This window comes from Onychostoma macrolepis, chromosome 25 (genome assembly GCF_012432095.1).
Source record: "Onychostoma macrolepis isolate SWU-2019 chromosome 25, ASM1243209v1, whole genome shotgun sequence".
NCBI classification, from domain to species: Eukaryota; Metazoa; Chordata; class Actinopteri; order Cypriniformes; family Cyprinidae; genus Onychostoma; species Onychostoma macrolepis.
Genome location: NC_081179.1, coordinates 18,498,756 through 18,517,898, shown reverse-complemented (window position 1 = coordinate 18,517,898; position 19,143 = coordinate 18,498,756). Strand labels below are relative to the sequence as shown.

Below are 19,143 nucleotides of genomic sequence, written 5' to 3'. Positions count from 1 at the left end.
TCATAAATCGCACACAAACCAATCCTCCGCCAGCTGCCACTCATTGCATGACGATCATCTACTGGTGTTTATTATTACAAAGGTGAAGTGCAATGATGGAAAACCTTCACTGGCATTTCATCCAGGAAAACACTCATTTAGGCGTCATGGTGGCAGTGATTGTGTGCTTTTCTCTGAACAAAATAGCTGTGTGTCATTTAAACCGTCTCAGGTTTTTGATGGCGCTCACAGGGGTAGAATTTGGGATTAGACATGCCGACAAGCCAACGCAAGATAGACGTGAAAATACATCAATAATAGATGTTTTGACCATCATCAGCATAATAATAAGGATCGTTCTGTCTACCTCGATGACATATATTTAAGATCGGGGGTGGATGGGGGGACAGCGGCGCTTCGTCTGAAGAGTTTTCAATTGAGTCCTCATGCACTGCATGCAAAAATAAACAAATATACAGCACATTAAGCAATGTCTGATTCTTTCTGGTTGTTTTTAGGTAATCAAAAACATACAAATGCAGTTCAGTTCAAATGATTCTTATGAAACGATTCTTTAACTGAATTCCTTACTGAACGAACTGAACTGAAACACACCTTGTATTCAAATAATTGTTATGACATCAACATTTTAGATCTTTAATTTTAAAACTAGAAATTTTAGAAGTATACAACTTAGATACAAATCAAATAAACAGACAGAGGTCGGTAGTGTATCCAAAAACTGTACTTTTTCATTGGATACTTTTTTTACTCTTGCTCACTCAACCATATGTGACATATATACCATACAATAACATTTTATTTACTATTATTTAGACAGGTAATATTTAATTTATTTGAATGATCAGGTCTATTTTACAGAAGACAAGCTATATGTTCATGTCCTTTGCTTTGAATAGTAATAAATAGTTACATTTTGGGTTATTTGACAATATCAAAATAAAGTGCAGAGTTTTGCATTCATAGGCATTTAAAGGTTACCACTGACATGGAAATGAGAGTAAAACTCTTTACATTTGACCGCTTATTGAACATCTGAACCTAAACAACGATCAAATGCACATCAAATGCAGATTTCTGTCTATGTAAAGGCATTACTTTTCGAGACAAATCTGTCACCCGCAGAAGCGGACAAAGTACACAACTTCCTTACTTGAGTGAAAGTACAGGTACTACTGGTCAAATACTACTCCACTACAAGTGAAAGTTGTAAAGACAGATTTTTACTTAAGTGAAAGTACGGAAGTACATGTTTTTAAAAGTACTTAAGTATCAAAAGTGAAAAGTAAATGCATTTTTTTATTGTCGCATTGTTGTATAATTACAATACCATATGCCACTAATGCAACCTTCTGAATACACTGATTAGCTTGTATTATCTTTGGAATTAAGAGCTTTTATGTTACAAAACATATTAAAATGGAACAACTGAATGAAGATAATCATTTTTATTTTTATCTAACACTCCTACAGCTACATTGAACTCATTATAATACTTGTTTAAAAGTTACAAAGTTATTTTTCAAAGAGATATTGAAGTCTATGATATGGTTCATTTTAGGCAAACAAAGCAAACATCGAAAAGAAAACAAACTATAGGTTACTATAGTGAGATAATAGTAAATTTGTGGATACTGTGATTTCACTGCAAATACCATAGTTATGGTTACTATAGTAAAAACATGGTTAATTTTCCAAAGGGCTTTAATGAGTTAACACATGCCTTTTTAGAGCGCTTTTAGCTGTGCAGTAGAGCGGACGTTTACATTAGTTTAGCGGGGAAGATCCCGAGGTTGCCAGATTTGCGTAACAAGTATCAGCCAAATGTCCATTCAAAGCTAGGCGGAAAACTGCAGGCTTAGAAATACTGTAAGACTTGGCAACACAGGAAGGTCCTGGCAGATCGCAGGTCGGATTTTCGCAAAAAAAAAAAAAAAGAGTTAAGTGAATCTGAAAATGCACTCATTGCAAAAACTGCTACATATAACGACTTTCTACTTGGGGACCTTGATATAAATGTAGTTGAGTAAAAAGTACGATATTTGTCTTTCAAATGCAGTGAAGTTAAAGTCGCAAGTTTCCAGAAAAAATAATACTCGAGTAAAGTACAGATACTCAAAAAGTGTACTTAAGTACAATACTCAAGTAAATTTACTTCGTTACTTTTCACCTCTGGTCACCCGCCACATGATAACCATATAATGGGGGTTGGCGGGTGTTCGTTTCATTTGTATAATGTATAAATTAATACTTTTAAAAGTAATACATTACAATATTGTGTAACTCCATAAAAAAGTAACTAATTGTGTTACATTACTTTTTGTCGCCTGAGCTGAGCTTGCTTATTTTTCAATAACAAAAAACCCAAAAGTTACATTTTTGACAGCTGCGAAGGCCCTTTCACACCAAAAGTGAAAGTAAGCTTTATGTGGTGTGCACACCAAACGTGAAGCAAATATTCTCATCGCGTTATCACTCTATTGGGATGTTTATTCCCAGCAGGCACAAAACAGGCATAAGACGTTGATATTTGGTTACATTTCGGTTGCGACGTCGGGTGACCAAAATTCAATGTAAATTCAATGTCTAACGTCAATGTTAAATTTATGTCCAATACCGACGTCAGCTGACGATGAGATTTTGTTGTTTTTAGGTTGTGCAACCAAAATCCAACGTTAAGTCAACGTCAAATTGATGTCAAATATTGACGTCAACCCGATTTTCATTTTCAACCAAAATGCAACGTGTGTCTGACGTCATGTCCAACGTCAACCTGACGTTACATAGAGGTCTGGTGCCTGCTGAATTGTGTCATTTGCGTGAATAAAATCATCGCGTAATGCTCTTCTCTATTTTCTGATACAAACAGACATGTCAACCTGGACGTGTCAGTAAGCTCCTTGCTGACTGACTTGCATGACAACGCGTCATGAGAATTCTCTGCTCAAGTTGAAATTGTTTAACTTGCGCAGAAAATGCAATTTAGGCGTATATCATGCGTTCGCTGCAACAGCATTGTTCGATTTGCCCCATTCGCGTCGCCTGGCATGAATTTGCATCTATTCGCATCTTTGCATTGACTTTTGGTGTCCACACACATTAGGCTAAAGGAAGTGCCTCTGCACCTCACTGCCAATTTCTCTCAGCACAGGGACAGGAGAGGTGTCAGTAAATAAATGGGAAAACAAAGTAACTTGCGTTACTTTTTTGAAAATATATGCTTAGAAATTTAAATGTAATGCATTAATTTGCTAGTTACTTGAAAAAGTAATCTGATTACATTACAACTCACATTACTTGCAATGTGTTACCCCCAATAACGAAATTAAAGTATATGTCCAAAAAAACTCGCAACATCATACTTTGCAGTAGTGATAAAACGTGAGTTTGGTTGTAAAACGTATGCTTATTGCCTGTACTCAAGTACAAATTTTCCAAAAATTTACTTAAGTAACGGAATTGAGTTCTCTTTCACATCTTCTTGCGCTCTTATCATTTAAAATTGCTTGAATGTTTAACTGGGCAAGACTTAAAACTGTGCAAGCAATAAACTTTTGTGACGATGCAGCACTGGCCCGTGACATTTTGAGACAGTGTCAATTCCATCAACTGTCCCGATCATCTATAACTCTGTCCGTGGGCCGTCGAGCAGACCTGAAAGTGAAGCTTTATTGACATGTGCAGATGATGATCACCTTTTAACCTGCGGAGCTGACGCTCAACTCATCCAGAGAATGACTGCAATAGCAGACTGTCAGTCAGACGGCTTGGAGTTCATCTCTGCGCTGCTCCCAATGAACATTTATCATCAAACATTAAGTCTAGACAGAATGGGGTAAACGAGCTGGCAGAGGCTTCCAACGTGTAAAACAATGTGCTATCGCTCTCGAGCAGACCACAAAGGAAAAACACAACTATTACTTAGTGTAATAAATCTTTCATAAGTAGCACACTAACAAAATTGTTAACAGAGTGCACATATACCTTGAGCTATATTCACATGTGTAGATACAACCATGGGGACTTTCCTTCATTCTAATGAGTTTTTATCTCACCAGCCGTGATGATTGTTGTGTAATCTTGCATACATGTCAAACTGCACCACTGCCTGGAGCCAGTACACAATTATAAATTAGACTAGACAGACAACAAAAATTATAATGTCTCTGGATACCCTTTAAATGAATAAATGCAACATTTAAAGTTACTTTTTTCTTTTCTTAACTCAAAACTGTAAGCCATTGAAATGAACTAAAGTTAATAGCATAACAAAATATTGCCTACACTGTCCAGAAACACATCTTACTCTACTTGGCAAAGTCACTGCAAGCGATATCCATAATAAGGTCTAGAGACATATACATTCAGAGCATTAACACTGTAACAAATGTTGCTATAATGACAGTTTAGAGCCAGATTAGCGTGTTTAGGTTACACGAGTGGGGAGGAAATTTTAGACATGTAGGCTTGACTAGCTGTTTCCTAAACAGAGGGGTCTGTTCCTCTGATGTGCAGCGAGTTTGACTGATACAGTCTGTCCTGCCGAGATTCCCTCAGCCGTAGCCGTAGCGTTATCAGTGATAGGAAGTGGAAGTGTTATTGTTATAAACCCGCATCTGGGTGGTCGGCCAACACATGAGTACATCACGCGTTCAAACAAAAGAGATTTGCAGAGATACAGTACACTGCAAATGAACACTAACAAAGCTACCGAGGGTTATATTGCTTTGTTGAACATAAAGACGATATTCAGAGCGTCACAACCTGTTTTTTATGTAAAGGAGGCCAAAACAAACAATACATGCCTGTGCAAAATTGGCACTAGTGCAAGTGAAAATAAGCCTAGATTTTCACGATTTGCTAAAATATACACACTTCAGATGCACCCGATGGAACGACAATATGTGCACTGATGTATGTACACGCTTCGGGCTCGATACGATGGCATGAGGCCAGAGTAGACCTGTCCAAACTGCAGGAATGCGTCACTCCACCCAAGATAAGCAGGTATGGCTCAAAATGACCTGAAAACAGAGCGCTAACCAGAAAAGATGAGCCGAGTTCCTTGTCAACTCAGTCAGCGTTTATAGTCTGCAGGCTTGTTTTGGAGTCTGGAGTCCAGACCGTCGACGACACCCTGTCTCTGCCCAGACCCACTTGTTGATTCTTTTCTGCATTTCTGAAATGATTCGGCCAACCATTCGTTTCAGTAGTGAGTCACATGAGATCTGTTTTAAGTTGTTGATCCAAAAGAATTTTGGGGGATCGTTGACCCAAAACGGAAAATTCTGTCATTGACCTCATGTATTTTCAAATGTTTTCACTGAATACAAAAGGAGAGATTTTGAAAAATGTGCTGGTCGCTCTTTTTCTTTTCAATGAATGGGGACTGCAGAGAGCTTCAAGAAAGGGTTTCAAGCTTTAGAAATAACACAAAAGGACAGAACAAAATTAGCCATTTTTCACTCAAAATCTCGACTTCTGCTTTAGCTCTTCATGAGAGTTCAAATGACAAAGAGCAATGTCAGATTTGTGAGTGAATCACACTTCGAGGTGGATCTTTTTAATGAATCAATTGCTCCAAATGATTCAATGATTCGGTCGGAATTATTACAATGTCAGATTTGTCAAAAAATCTTTCTTTAGAAATGGATCTTTCCAATTAATCAATTGCTCCTGTTCATAAAGCCTGAATGATTTGGTTTGAATGATTGCAAAATCAGATGTGTGAATTAAACATTATTTGGAAGTGGACCTTTTTAATGAATCAATTACTCTTTTTCACAAAGCCTGAATGATCCAGTAATTCTACCTGATTGATGGCAATGTCAAATTTGTGAATTAATCATTCTTTAGAAGTAGATCTTTTTAATGAATCAAATTCTCCAGTTCATAAACCTGAAAGTTTCTGAATGATTCAACGATTCAACAAATGATTCCAATGTTAGATTTGTGAATACATCATTATTTAGAGATGGGTGTTTTCAATCAATTAATTTCTCCTGTTCATAAACCGGTCTGAATGATTTCAGTTAAAGTACATGTATTCACACAAAAGGTTGTGTTTATTAACGTAACTGAAGAAGCTTTGCATATTAAATATATTTGGTTTTATCTTTGATACTGAATGAAAAAAAGTGTTGTTGATATGCAGCACTACATTTTCCCATCAAGTCATCACAAAACTGTCAAATTTATTGCTCAGCTATCATTTTGGATAAGAGCTGGAAGTCTGGACTTGCTCTAGTCTCAAAACACAAATGAAACCAAATACATCCACTTCAGACTGGATCTGATAGCAGCCTGCTTTCACCTCTCATTCTCAAGAGCCCCCTCCCTATGAAAGAAGACAAAACTACAGCCAGACATGAATAAACAGATGCAAACAAACATGACTAACCAGAAAGGCAGCCGATGACGCTAGAAGATGGAGCGATTGACCGTTGGCATGAGATTATCGTCTACTTTAAGGAGGAAGTCATTTTTCAGAGATTTTGGTTTCTGTAAAGTTCTAAGAACAGTCAATAAACCTGTCAATAAAACGTCATTCAGTTAATACTCATTTTATTGCTCAGAGTTTGGCCTTTTGTTGCTCAAAGTTGGTTTTCTCAATTATAACATCAAACATCAACGTTTCTCCTAAAATTCCTTATGAGACACTGAAGAGACAATTGTTGGTATTCAGTGAGAGTATAGTGTTATCATGTGGTTGGCATACCCTTACCAAAAAGTAGTATACTTCAAGTTTATTTTATTAAGTATACTTAAGTAAAGTTCAAGTATATTTTTAAGGATACTTTATGTAGTAAGTATACAAATATCAGTGTACTAGTAGTATACTTGTAAGTGTACTATTTCAATACTCCTTGGGACTAAATTGGCCCACTTTCTTGTATACTTTAAGTATAGCAGTAGTAAAATTTGAGTACACAACTAGTTTGCATCAATGTTTTTAGCTTGTACTGCAACTATACTAAAAGTGAACTTATAGGTATACTGATAGTTTACTAATGAAATACTTGTAGTAGCATTTTTGGTGCACTTTGAAGTATAGTCTCAGTAAACTACTAGTTTAGTAGTTTTATACTGCAAGTATACTCGTAAGCTTTCTTTAAGTGAACTTTACATCATACTTTAAGTATACTACTATGTCCCTATTTAGATATTAATTTGTATTTTGTAAATGAATATCTGAACATACAAAACATCAAAAGAAAGAACAGGGTATCTGCTTGTAAACAAAAACATTTTATTCTAGCTTCTGCATTCTTTTTTTAAACACTTGAATGTGGGTAAGTTTCATAAGTAAAAAATAAAGAAATAAACAACATTTTGAACAAAAATCTGAAAAAAAGACTATGAATTGGATTCAGAATGATAATCAAAACGTAGATGGAGGCAATCAACACCCCAAAGCTTGACAGTCGTTATTACCTCTTCATTGGTCGACAATGTTACACAGTTTTGATGCTGTTTTATATCTGATGATCATGTTAGATTATATGTGGAAGCATCTGTTGTTTCGGTTTCTTCTTCACTTGTGATTTTTTGAAAATTCTGTACAGAAGATGTGTACTAGCGCCCCCTACCATATAACAATGGAAACACGGAGCACAAGTATAGCTCAAATATATTTAGACTTTTTTTAAGTATAGGTCAAGTATACATAAAAGTAATTTTAAGTGTATTTCTGAGAAGTACATAAAGCCCATTTCTGAGAAGTACATAAAAAGTAGACTAAAAGTATACTTTCCTATTTTTAGTTTAAAAGAAGTATACTAACAGCACACTTGAATAAACTTCTTTTTCATAAGGGTAGGAATGTAAGGAGAATTGAGTTTATATTGAAATCTGACTTTTGAAGTTTGAGATATTGATGAAATCTCTCCTGAAACTCAAGAGGAGACAAATGTGGCATTACTGGAGTGTTTAACTCAGAAGAAAAATCCAAAAAGCATGAGAATTTTGCTCTTCATTCCTCAAGTCTGCATTTTCTCTTCATTCATGTCTTTGCTGTATAAGAAACTGAGTAATAAAAACGAGCATATTTTGTGACATGTTATAGGCAGAAAAAGAAATATAAAAAATATATATATACAATTATTTAATTGCTTATTACTAAACATTTTTATAGTGATTACATTTTTTTTTTTAAATAAACAAATTTCAGCATAACTGAAAAAGATCTTTTGATTGATTGAGAGCATAACTATTCTTATTTTAAGTTAAAAAAAAAAAGTGAAAAAACGAGAGAGAAAAAACATGACTGTTATGGTAAGAAAAATAAACTTAATTCAATAAATATTTTCTTTAAAAAAAAAATCCCAATATTAATAATGTGTTAATAATTTACACAATTTAACTTACACAGAAAATATTGTTTACTGCATATTTTATATAAATAATATAAATACTGCATTTTTACAGTACTCAGTACTCACTAAGATTTTATTTCTTTGAATTTTTTTTGCTTTTTTTTTATTTGTTTCATTTTAGATTTCAATCCCAGCTCAAACCAGTGTTACTATTTTTTTTATTTTTTTTAAATAGCCAGTGATTATTAAAAATCTTTTTTCATGAACTGAAATAAAGCTGAAGACATTCACATGTGATAAGAAATACAAGAAAAACTTAAACTTGATAATTGGAATGTTGCCTTGGCAAGAAACTGAAATTTGAGGTAAAGTGCTAAAATGACTAAATATGTAGCTAAATTAAAATAGAAAAGTAATAGAAAAAAGCCTTAAATTAAAAATGAAAAGTGAAAATATAAAAGTAAAAGTAAATCCTAAATATTAATAAATACTATAAGAGTATGTAAAGAAAAAAAATCACTGCTTCAAACATGCTGCAGGCAGCTGAATGAAACTTTAGAATAAATAAGAAATGACCATTTATTATGGTATTTTATGGGACCACACTAATGGACGACCTTATCCGGAAATGTTACATGCTCCACTATAGACTGCAGATCCTACTGTATATCATTGCAGATTACAGATGACACTCAGCATGCCTGTGGTTGATATAAGGCAGAAGAATATGAGCGAAGAAGTCGAGTCCTTGACAGCGCATTAACCTACCTGCTGCTCCATGCCAAAAACAGCATTTTTAAGCCTATTTTCCAATGTTAGGCTGGGCCAAATCCCACGAGTGACTTACAACACGTTCCCCTTGTTTCTAACCCACACGGTGAAGACAGGTACACAAAGAACAGAAAATACCACATTTCATCTCTACTGCATTACTCCTGTACGATGAAGCACTGATTCAACATGGCTGTCTGCCAGCTAGCTCAGCTCTGCCTCAGCTTGTGACGAATCAACAAGGATGTGAATGTGTGACTGTTGGATTCTGGCAGAGCTCGTATGTACCTGTCACTGCAGCGCTGGGCTCTTTTCCTCCACTCGGCAGACAGTTGCATCTAAATTCACCTCTGTGCGGTGGTTTTTCTGAGCCGTTAATTGACACCAGCAGTCATGGGAAAGCGAGCTGAATCTCCAAACGGAGCAGGTGGACTCACAGCTGGACTGGGCCAAGAAACCAGGAAGTCCAGGAAATGCCTGATGAACTATCAGGAACACAACAAGCCAGAGGAAAGGAAAAGTCACAAATGTGAACTATTTAACGTCTCAGTCTGGTCTCCTAGAGAGAAATAATGCAAGAAAAGAAAATCGAGAATTGGAATCAAAATAAATTGTATTTATTTCCTTGATGCACATTCCTGTAGCCTGATTTATGAACGTTCGTACAAGACTTCCCAGATGCACGCATTGGGATTTACTAAAAAATCTACTTTCCGTAAACAGCAATAGGAATCTAGGTCTCGATTCCTTGTAATGTTTCCATTAATTAATGATTTTAGTACTTTTGAATAATTCTTGAGATTTCTGTTGACAACTTAATTAGACATAATTTCAGATTTCAACAAATCTAAGTTTAAAACAATTCTTGCAAACAATATTTACAAAGGCTTAATGACTTTTCACATCCTTCGCTATAAATGCAATCTAAAAACTGGATCTCACTACATATTAAATAAAACTTCTAAACCAATTAAAATGTGGTTATAAGCCTATTAGAATCATTTGTAAAAGAATCAGACTAGTCTGGTCACGCTTTAGATTTTTGATTCTGTATAAAGAACCGGGTCATAAGAGTCATTTGTTCAATATTTATACTACATTGGTAATGATGCATGTTCTTGATTCTTTTAAAAAGAACCTGTTCATTAGAGTCATTTGTTCAAGATTCGTACTCCGTTGGTAGCGCTGTCAGATTCTGATTCACTTAAAAAGAACCTGCTCATGAGAGTCATTTGTTCATGATTTGGACTAAACTGGTCTAAAATGTTTTTGATTCACTAAAAAGTGCAGGCTCGCGCTTTAGGAGTTATTTGTTGAGGATTCATACTACATTGGTAGCACTGTATGATTTTGATTCACTTAAAAAGGAATCATAAGAGTCAACTGTTCAGGATTCGAAATGCTCTGGTCACATTGTGTGTTTTTAATTCTTTTTAAAAGAACCAGCTCATAAGAAGCATTTGTTCAGGATTCGGACTAAACTAGTAACACTGCATGATTTTGATTCACATAAAAGAGCCAGCCCCTAAGAATCATTTGTGCATGATTCAGACTACACTGGTCACGATTTATGCTTTGATTCATTTATAAAGAACCGTCTAGTAGGAGTCATTTGTTCAGAATTCAGACACTGGTCAGCCTGTATGTTTTTAATTTACTAAAAAAAGTTCATAAGTTCATAAGAGTCATTTGGTCATTCAGGATTTGGTGGGTAGCAGTTCCACATCAGTGTAAGAATAAACATTCGAGAACCAATTACAAAAATCTATTTATTTTTTTAGGATCAAACAAGTTCTGAATCATCTGTCAGTTCACATCCCACACCTGCACAGTAGGCTACGCAAATCTACTCCTAATGAATTTGTGCAAACTGGCGCCACCAGTGGTCAAGTAATGACCCAGAATGATTCATAACTCTATTTTCATTGACTTCACCACATTGACAATAAAACCACATCCTCATGTACGGAGTTAAACACTCAAATCAGACATAATCATCATCCAAAGATTATTAAATTCACCAGGGCCCTGTGAATTTAAGCAACAGCTCAGTGGTCTGTGGAAAGATGTTTTTAACGGCTGTCTGTATTGAACCAAAGACACTGTACAGCCACATGCAGATGTGCTGTAGTGGCGTTTGCATCGCTGCACAACATTACACAGAAATGAGCTGTCTGCCCCACTTAACCCTGACCCCAATCGTAATGATAACCCCGTCTATGGCCTTCACAACATTATGACAAACACCACTACAGCTCAGCACTTTGAGAAACAGCAAGGCTTGAGAAAAAGGCATGAGTAACAGACATTATATCCCTTCTTTTTATAACTGTCCTCTAAAGAGCCACGGGACTATGTAAAAAAGGAGCCACGGGGAAGGAATATCTACAAGTAAGCAAAATAGACACATCTGTCCCATTATAGGACCCAGAGCAGATCCTTGGGTTGCTCTGGGTCAGAGTAGGAATGGAAGCGTGTTTTTATTTATTCACTCATTTACAGATACCAGATACCCAGAGGGATGCGATATCGGATGCCAAAGTTTTACTGCACTCGATAAACAGCAACACATTTGCAGCACACAGCTAGAAATTAGGCACAACCCTTGGAGAGGATCGGGTCACGTATGGGATCTCTCAAGCCACAGGAAACAACAATCACATATAGGAGATTGCTGATCTCAATTGTTCACCTAGTCGAAGTAGCTTTGAAAGGGACAGTTCAACCAAAAATGAAGATTCTGTCATTAATTACTCACCCTCATTTTGTTCCAAACCCGTAAGACCTTCGTTCACCTTCGGGAACACGTTTTATTTTTGTTTTCTTTGCGCAAAAAAAAGTATTCTCATAGCTTCATAAAATTAAGGTTGAACCACTAATGTCACATAGACTATTTTAATGATGTCCTTAATAACTTTCTGGGTCTTGAACGTGTCAGTTGTGTTGCTGTCTATGGGAGGGTCAGAAAGCTCTCGGAATTCATTTAAAATATCTTAATTTGTGTTCCGAAGATGAATGAAGGTCTTACGGGTTTGTAACGACATGATGGTGAGTAATTAATGGTGAACTATCCCTTCAAATTTTGTGAGCTCACAGACCCCATATTAAAAAGATAAAGGTGTTTTCATGTAGATTAATGTATATTTTCATGTGTAAAGGCCCATTTAGGTTTTGGTGGACGCTATTCTTTTTCTATCTTACAGTATTATTAGATGTATAAATATGAACTATAGCAAAAAATCTGTAGTATAAAGAAAGGTCAAAAAGATGAGAATGACAATAATAGCAACTATTTTGTATAAATACTCTATAAATATTATTGTACAAAATACTTGCTTATTTGTATAAATTAATAAAATAAAAGATATTTCAAGAAATTGTCAGAATAATTTTGAAAATAAAAAGTCAGTCAAGAATGGAAAATAATTGAAAATATTCAAATTTAGGAATGTCAGAATCAGAATGAACAGGAGAAAAGAAAAACTTTAAAAGTAATAAGATATAAAAGTATATAAAATATAAATATAATAGTTATATAAAAAAATAACAACTTACAGATTTTTCTTTTTCAAAAATTACATTAAAAATGTTTTTATATGATACATTATAGAGTACATATAGTACACTTATATAGTAGTACATTAAACACATGTGTACTAAAAATATACCACAAAGTTTTTGGGGGGGGGGGGGTTATAAAAGATAAAACTCTGAGCAAAACAATAGTTCTCTGGGAAGGTGGAAGAGCAGGAGATGAAGAGACTGTTAAGAGGAAAAAAGGAGACAACATGAAAACTAGGCAGCGGCAGACGGTCAGAGCATGTTTTGAGGCGTGTTCTGGCCAGCAGGGTTTTGTCAGAAGCTTCAATCTGGGCACCAGTGCATCATCAGTCAGGGCAAACATTTCTGTTAAAAGTCATTACAGCCAGGCTGCAAATCCCATGTTCCTCAGCTGCTTGATTCCATCTGGACCGAAACCAGCTGGACGGCCAGTTTCCATCATTTATCAATCGTCTAGTCTGCTGAAGAGGAAGTTTTGCGGTGCACTTCGATTCGGACTGGCTCGAGAGCATGGAACAGTGTTATCAAAGAAAAACAGAGAGAAAAAAGACAAAAATACGACAAGAAACGGGGCAAAAGAGGACAAACTAAAGACATACAGAGTAAAAATCCCATAGACTTACAATGGCGAGACCAGAGTCACATCTAGAGACCTGAATATCTTGACACCCTACCAACCACACAGCAACAAAACTGCATATAGACAGCCTTCCAGCACCACTGTGCTTAATTATGTACGAGCGAACTACACAGAAAATGCAAAAATCTAGTGATATCTACAGAAGGTGCAATATGTATTGTCTATGATAATATCGAAGTTGTTATTATAGTAGAATGCAATTAGAAAGAACACAAAATTCAATATATGATGGCAAAAATGCCCTGAATAAGTTTATTTCTTATATTTCTATATGACACAGTAAAGTTAAGCAATATCGCACAAGCAAGCATGCTGTTTTTTCCCAAATATCAGCACGTTTAGGAATGTGATGTTGATTTTTTTTTTTTTTTACAGTTAAATAACAGTTCAATAAACAAGAAGCCAATATTTTTAGTTACATTTTAGAAACAATATTGTCAACATCGTTTTCATCTATTTTTGTGAAATATAGCCCCCCAAAAAGTTGTGCGACACACAGTGGTGTTTCATTACTGAATGAATTTTTGAACAAATCAGTGATTAAATTTTCCATTCATTAAGATCACCTGCTTTGATCCTAAATGAATTGTTTGAACAAATAAGTTGAATAAATGAATCAACGACTCACTTGTTAAGACATGTCACCATCTACAGCATGTTTTAGGTTTATATTTAATGTATCATTCCTTTAAATCTATTTAATGAAATGGTACGTTAAATATGAAACTAAAACATGCAATAAAATAAATAAAAAATATAAATATAAAAATGATATACAATTGTCATTAAAAACATTTTTTTCATGGGTAGCTAAATACCTCATGAAGGTCATGGGACTGAATCATTTTTGAAAGTTAATTGTTTGATATTTCGGTAACACTTTACAATAAGGTTCATTAGTTAAACATTAGTTAATGTATTAACTAACATGAACTAACCATGAGCAATACATTTGTTACTGTATTTACTAATCTTCGCTAACGTTAGTTAATAAAAATACAGATGTTCATTGTTAGTTCATGTTAGTTCACAGTGCATTACCTAATGTTAACAAGATTTTAATAATGTATTATTAAATGTTGAAATTAACATTAATAAAGATTAATAAACGCTGTATAAGTGCAGTTCATTATTAGTTCATGTTAACTAATGTAGTTAACTAATGAACCTTATTGTAAAGTGTTACCGATATTTCAATGTGCAAAACATTATTTTTAAAACATTAATCTCAAAGCATTATGCTATTTAACAACAGTGTAAGTAAAGCTGCTTTAGATACAGCTTCTGTACCAGCAGTGCAAAAACAGATTTTGTTGATACCGATTTACTGTAATTTGATTAGTACCTTATTCTAATTGAATTTATGTACAAATATACTACATGATGCATTTGCCCTTATAAAGGTAAAAATCAGTTTACGGTGCATGGAAATATTGCCTTTAAGTGGAAAAGTTAACTTTGTCACTGCTGTGAACTGACTACCACACAGATTATGACGAATATGAAAAGCTTGTCCAATACAGGCCTAAACCAGTCAAGATACCAGCAAAAAACACACTCAGCAAAATACTGTTTAATTACCATGATTGACAAAACCTTAGAAAATCATTTTGTGTCAATATTGCACACTCCTATACATATCAATATACTGCTGTTTTGAACAGCGATAAAAAGCATTCCCATATCCTAGCATGAAAATAAATGAGCAGAGGAGCAGGGGTTGAGCTGCGGGTTTGTATTTGAGAGAGTTTTGTGGGGTAATCCGTCATAACGCCGTCATGTTTCATACTTTGAGGTGGCTGTATGAGGATGTATTTAAAGCTGTAAAACAAACCAGAGGCCAGATCGACAACAGTATAATAGTAAAGCGGTAAGCGGGAGACTCTGGGAACAATTACAGTACGGTAGTTTGGTGATATATGCCAGCTCTGTATGTACACACAGGAAACTCACATACAGGTGGTGTTCATGCAGCCAGAAATGTTTGTGCTGCGAGAAAGGCCAGCTCTCGTCATGCATGGAGGATTTTTAAAGAGTAATCCATCCAAAAATGAATATACTGTAATTATTTAATCACCCTTATTTAGTTTCTGTGGAGCATTAAAGGTGAATTTTTGAAGAATACTCTGTTTCAATGTAATGAAAGTGGATGCAAAAACATAAAAGAGGTCAGTACGATTCATGAACTACGAATATAACCCTGGATCATGAAGTCATAGGGTAAAACTTTAGAGCTGAATCAGCTTTTGTGAACTGGATTGAGTGATTCATTGAAATGTTCAGACTCAAAAGAATGAATCATTGATGAATCAGACATCATTACTTTTCTCATGGACTTGACAATGAGCGCAAAAGCAAATAGAGTTTCAGTAAATGATAAAATCTGGTTGGTTTGTCACACAAAATTAGTGTTCAGCTTCAAAAGATATTTAATATAGTGCACAAGTCATATGGATGGAAGCTTAATTTACACAACGGAATAAAAAAATTAAGTATTTGCAACTTTTTTATTTGCAAGATATAAATTCAGATGTGTGAAATATAAATTTGCAATTCTGAGAAGACAAGCCGGAACTGTAAGATAGCAACTTGAAAGTCGCAACTGTGAGAACTATAATCATAAGATAAGAATTGCAAGATAAAGGGACAGTTTTACTAACAGCTTGTGCCAGCGCAAACCATCTTTTGGTATTAAAATAGTACTGTCGGGTTTTACTAAAGATGCGAATTAGCGCTGAAAAGGCGTGGACACAGTTATTTTTGCACCTGAACTTATTGAATATGCATTTGTAGGAGTTGCCATTACAGACGCAAAATTTATGGGAGGGGAGTATTAAAATGAATCATGCAACGAGTTTTACTAACGTTTGTGCTCGTCAAATTACTGGCATTTGTGCCATTATTTAACGCCCAAAAAAGCATGTCTTAAACTGTTTTGCGCTTGAAATGGCTGCAATTATTGTTGCTAGGAAAGGCACAGCAAAGAAAATAGAGCGTGTGGTAGAAGGGAGAGGATTTTTTCCACACGTATTCATTTATTTGGAATACCAGAAGAACACAATATCCAAAAATATAGTTTGCCAAGCCATGTTATATTTAATTTGCTTCAGGAAATAAAAGTCGACTTGGAACCCTCAACTAGGAGTCACGCAATACCAGCTCTATCAAAACTTCTTGAAACCTTCATTTTTCGGCCTCCGGTTCTTTTCAGCATACTGTGGCTTCTTTATTTCTTTATTTTTTATTTGCGACTACGTTAATTTGCGCTGCGTTTCGTATATTGCGTTGGTCCATATGTAAATTAGATGTTGCGTCTGTGTTCTTTAATTTGCGCGGTTGTTAGTAAATCACCCGCAGAAATTTCGCTCTAATTTGCCCTGCTTAGGCCCAAAGTGTCATAATTACCTTTTTTCATAATTGCCAAAAAAAAAAAATTATAATAATAAATAAGATACACAATTGTGAGGTCAGAAGTCAGAATTCCAAAAAAATAAAATAAATAAAGTCAGGTGCGAGATGTAAAGTCAAAATTGTGAGAATTGTGAGATAAAAGGTCACATTTTTAATTTTTTTGTGGAAACAAAAAAAAAAATTGAATTGTAAGATGTAAAGTCAGAAATCTGAGAGAAAAAAAAAACAGAATTTTGAGATTCTTGCAAATAAATACACTTTAGAACGATTTAGAACTTTTATTTTATTTTATTTATTTAAATACTTTATTATGTCTTCCCATTCAATTCACTGAATACGTTATACAAATAAACATTTCTTTTATTAAGACAAAAAAATTATGCATCATTTTTTAGGCTTTCAATAAAGTTGTATTTAAAAACATGACCAACATAATTTTCACTAACCCAGCTTTTATATTCCACAGCCCTTTAAGTCACATTTTTTTCTGTTAACTGTTTAGAAGTTTAGAACATTTTTGCAAGCACATAAACAACCCCCATTCACTTTGATTTGTCCTTTTCCGCCCTTTTCCCGTTCCCGTTTGTTTTAAATCAACATGCAATAGCAGCAAAAGGCTGTTTGCATTTGAAGTGTTGTTTACATTTTCAGACGAGCCACTGACATCACCGGAAAGAGGGTCTCATGACCACATTTTGGACAACATGAACTCTTTAAAACAATGGGAAACAGTCCATTCTGTCGGTCATTTACTGTGAAAGGGGATTTTGCGGGTCGCTTTAGTGTGTTTGATGAAATGTTGACATGCTCATTTGCACTTGAAGCTGTTCCTGATTTTGAAGTCTAGCTCTGAGTCATGAGAACATGGTGGATTGATTACTAAAATGCTGACAATTATGTTTAAATTTTATTGTCTAGCTCAATGACACTGCTTTTGTCTAGTCTAGCAACGCCTATGAACAAAGCCTGATGTAACGGCTTACTTTCCTAGAGGCAGCTGTACAGACCCAACTAGATCCAAAGTTTTGCTCTTGCTGGCACAATTAGATCTGTTGTAGCAACTCAAAAGCACAATGCACTTGTTGTTTTGGTGGTTCATCTCATATTTACTGACCTGATCTTGTTCTTTCACAGTGTCAGCACTGTAGCTGCTGTGTTTTAGAGGTTCCTGAAGCCTAACTTTAGCACTGTTTACAATTTAGACAGGTCATTTCCACTAGCATGATATATTTACATGACATTTTAAGCAAGCCAATTCACAAAGCGTCAGCACTGCTAATTCCAGTCGTGCAAATATTAGATTTGAATAGGGAAGGACCACAATTTTAAAGCTATAATTCATTCATTCATAATTCAATAAAATGTTATTACCAACAAATATTTTCAACCAGCATTTATATATACTGTATATATATATATATATATATATATATATATATATATATATATATATTCAATTTATTTATTCCAATCAAATTATGTACAAAAAGTAAAGAAAAGTAAGATTTGCATAGTTTTTAAAGAAGTCTCTTCTGTTCACCAAGCCTGCATTTATTTGATCCAAAATACAGAAAAAGCAGACAAGCAGTAATATTGTGAAATATTTTTACTATTTAAAATAACTTCTTTCAATTTGAATATATTTTAAAATGTAATTTATTCCTGTGATGCAAAGCTGAATTTTCAGCATCATTACTCCAGTCTTCAGTGTCAAATGACTGATTTGCTGTTCAAGAAACATTATTATTATTATTATCATCATCAATATTTAAAACAGTTGAGTACATTTTTTCAGGACTCTTTGATGAATAGAAAGATCCAAAGATCAGCTTTTATCTGAAATAAAAAAAGCTTTTGTAACATTATACACTATACCATTCAAAAGCTTGAGTCATTATAAATATATATATATATGGGGGGTATTTGATTATACAAATCAATACTTTTATTTAGCAAAGATACTTTAAATTGATCAAAAGTGATGATAAAGACATTTATAATGTTACAACTATGTCAGATAAATGCTGTTCTTCTGAACGTTCTATTCAACAAAGAATCCTGAAAAATAATTTTACTCATCTGTTATATGACATAATCAACATAATAATAATAATAACAATAATAATAAATGTTTTTGAGCAGCAAAACAGAATATTAGAATGATTTCTGAAGGATAATGTGACTGAAGTAATGATGTTAAAAATTTAGCTTTGAAATCACAGTAATAAATTGTAAAATACTTTTACTCAAAATCTTACTGTTTTTGCTGTACCTTGGATAAAATTAATGCAGGCTTGGTGAGCAGAAGAGACTTCTTTAAAAAAAACATTAAAAATCTTACTGTTCAAAAACTTTTGACTGGTAGTGCATATTTTATGTCATAATATAACAAAAAAATTATTATATAAGATTTAAATGTAGATGCAAAAACCAATTGTTAAACTT

General features: G+C 34.4%; 1 protein-coding gene across 4 annotated transcripts in view; it reads right to left on the bottom strand.

The window, feature by feature from the left end:
• Positions 1-19,143, bottom strand: part of LOC131534873 (zinc finger protein 469) — a 281,478-nt gene that overhangs the window by 245,073 nt on the left and 17,262 nt on the right. For 3 of the 4 annotated variants that reach the window (XM_058767980.1, XM_058767979.1, XM_058767981.1), the window contains one exon: positions 9,375-9,571. The exons of the other annotated variant lie outside the window; for it this stretch is intronic. The gene's annotated coding sequence lies outside the window, so the exon portion shown is untranslated. The remainder of the gene's footprint in view (positions 1-9,374; positions 9,572-19,143) is intronic. 4 annotated transcript variants of the gene reach the window in all.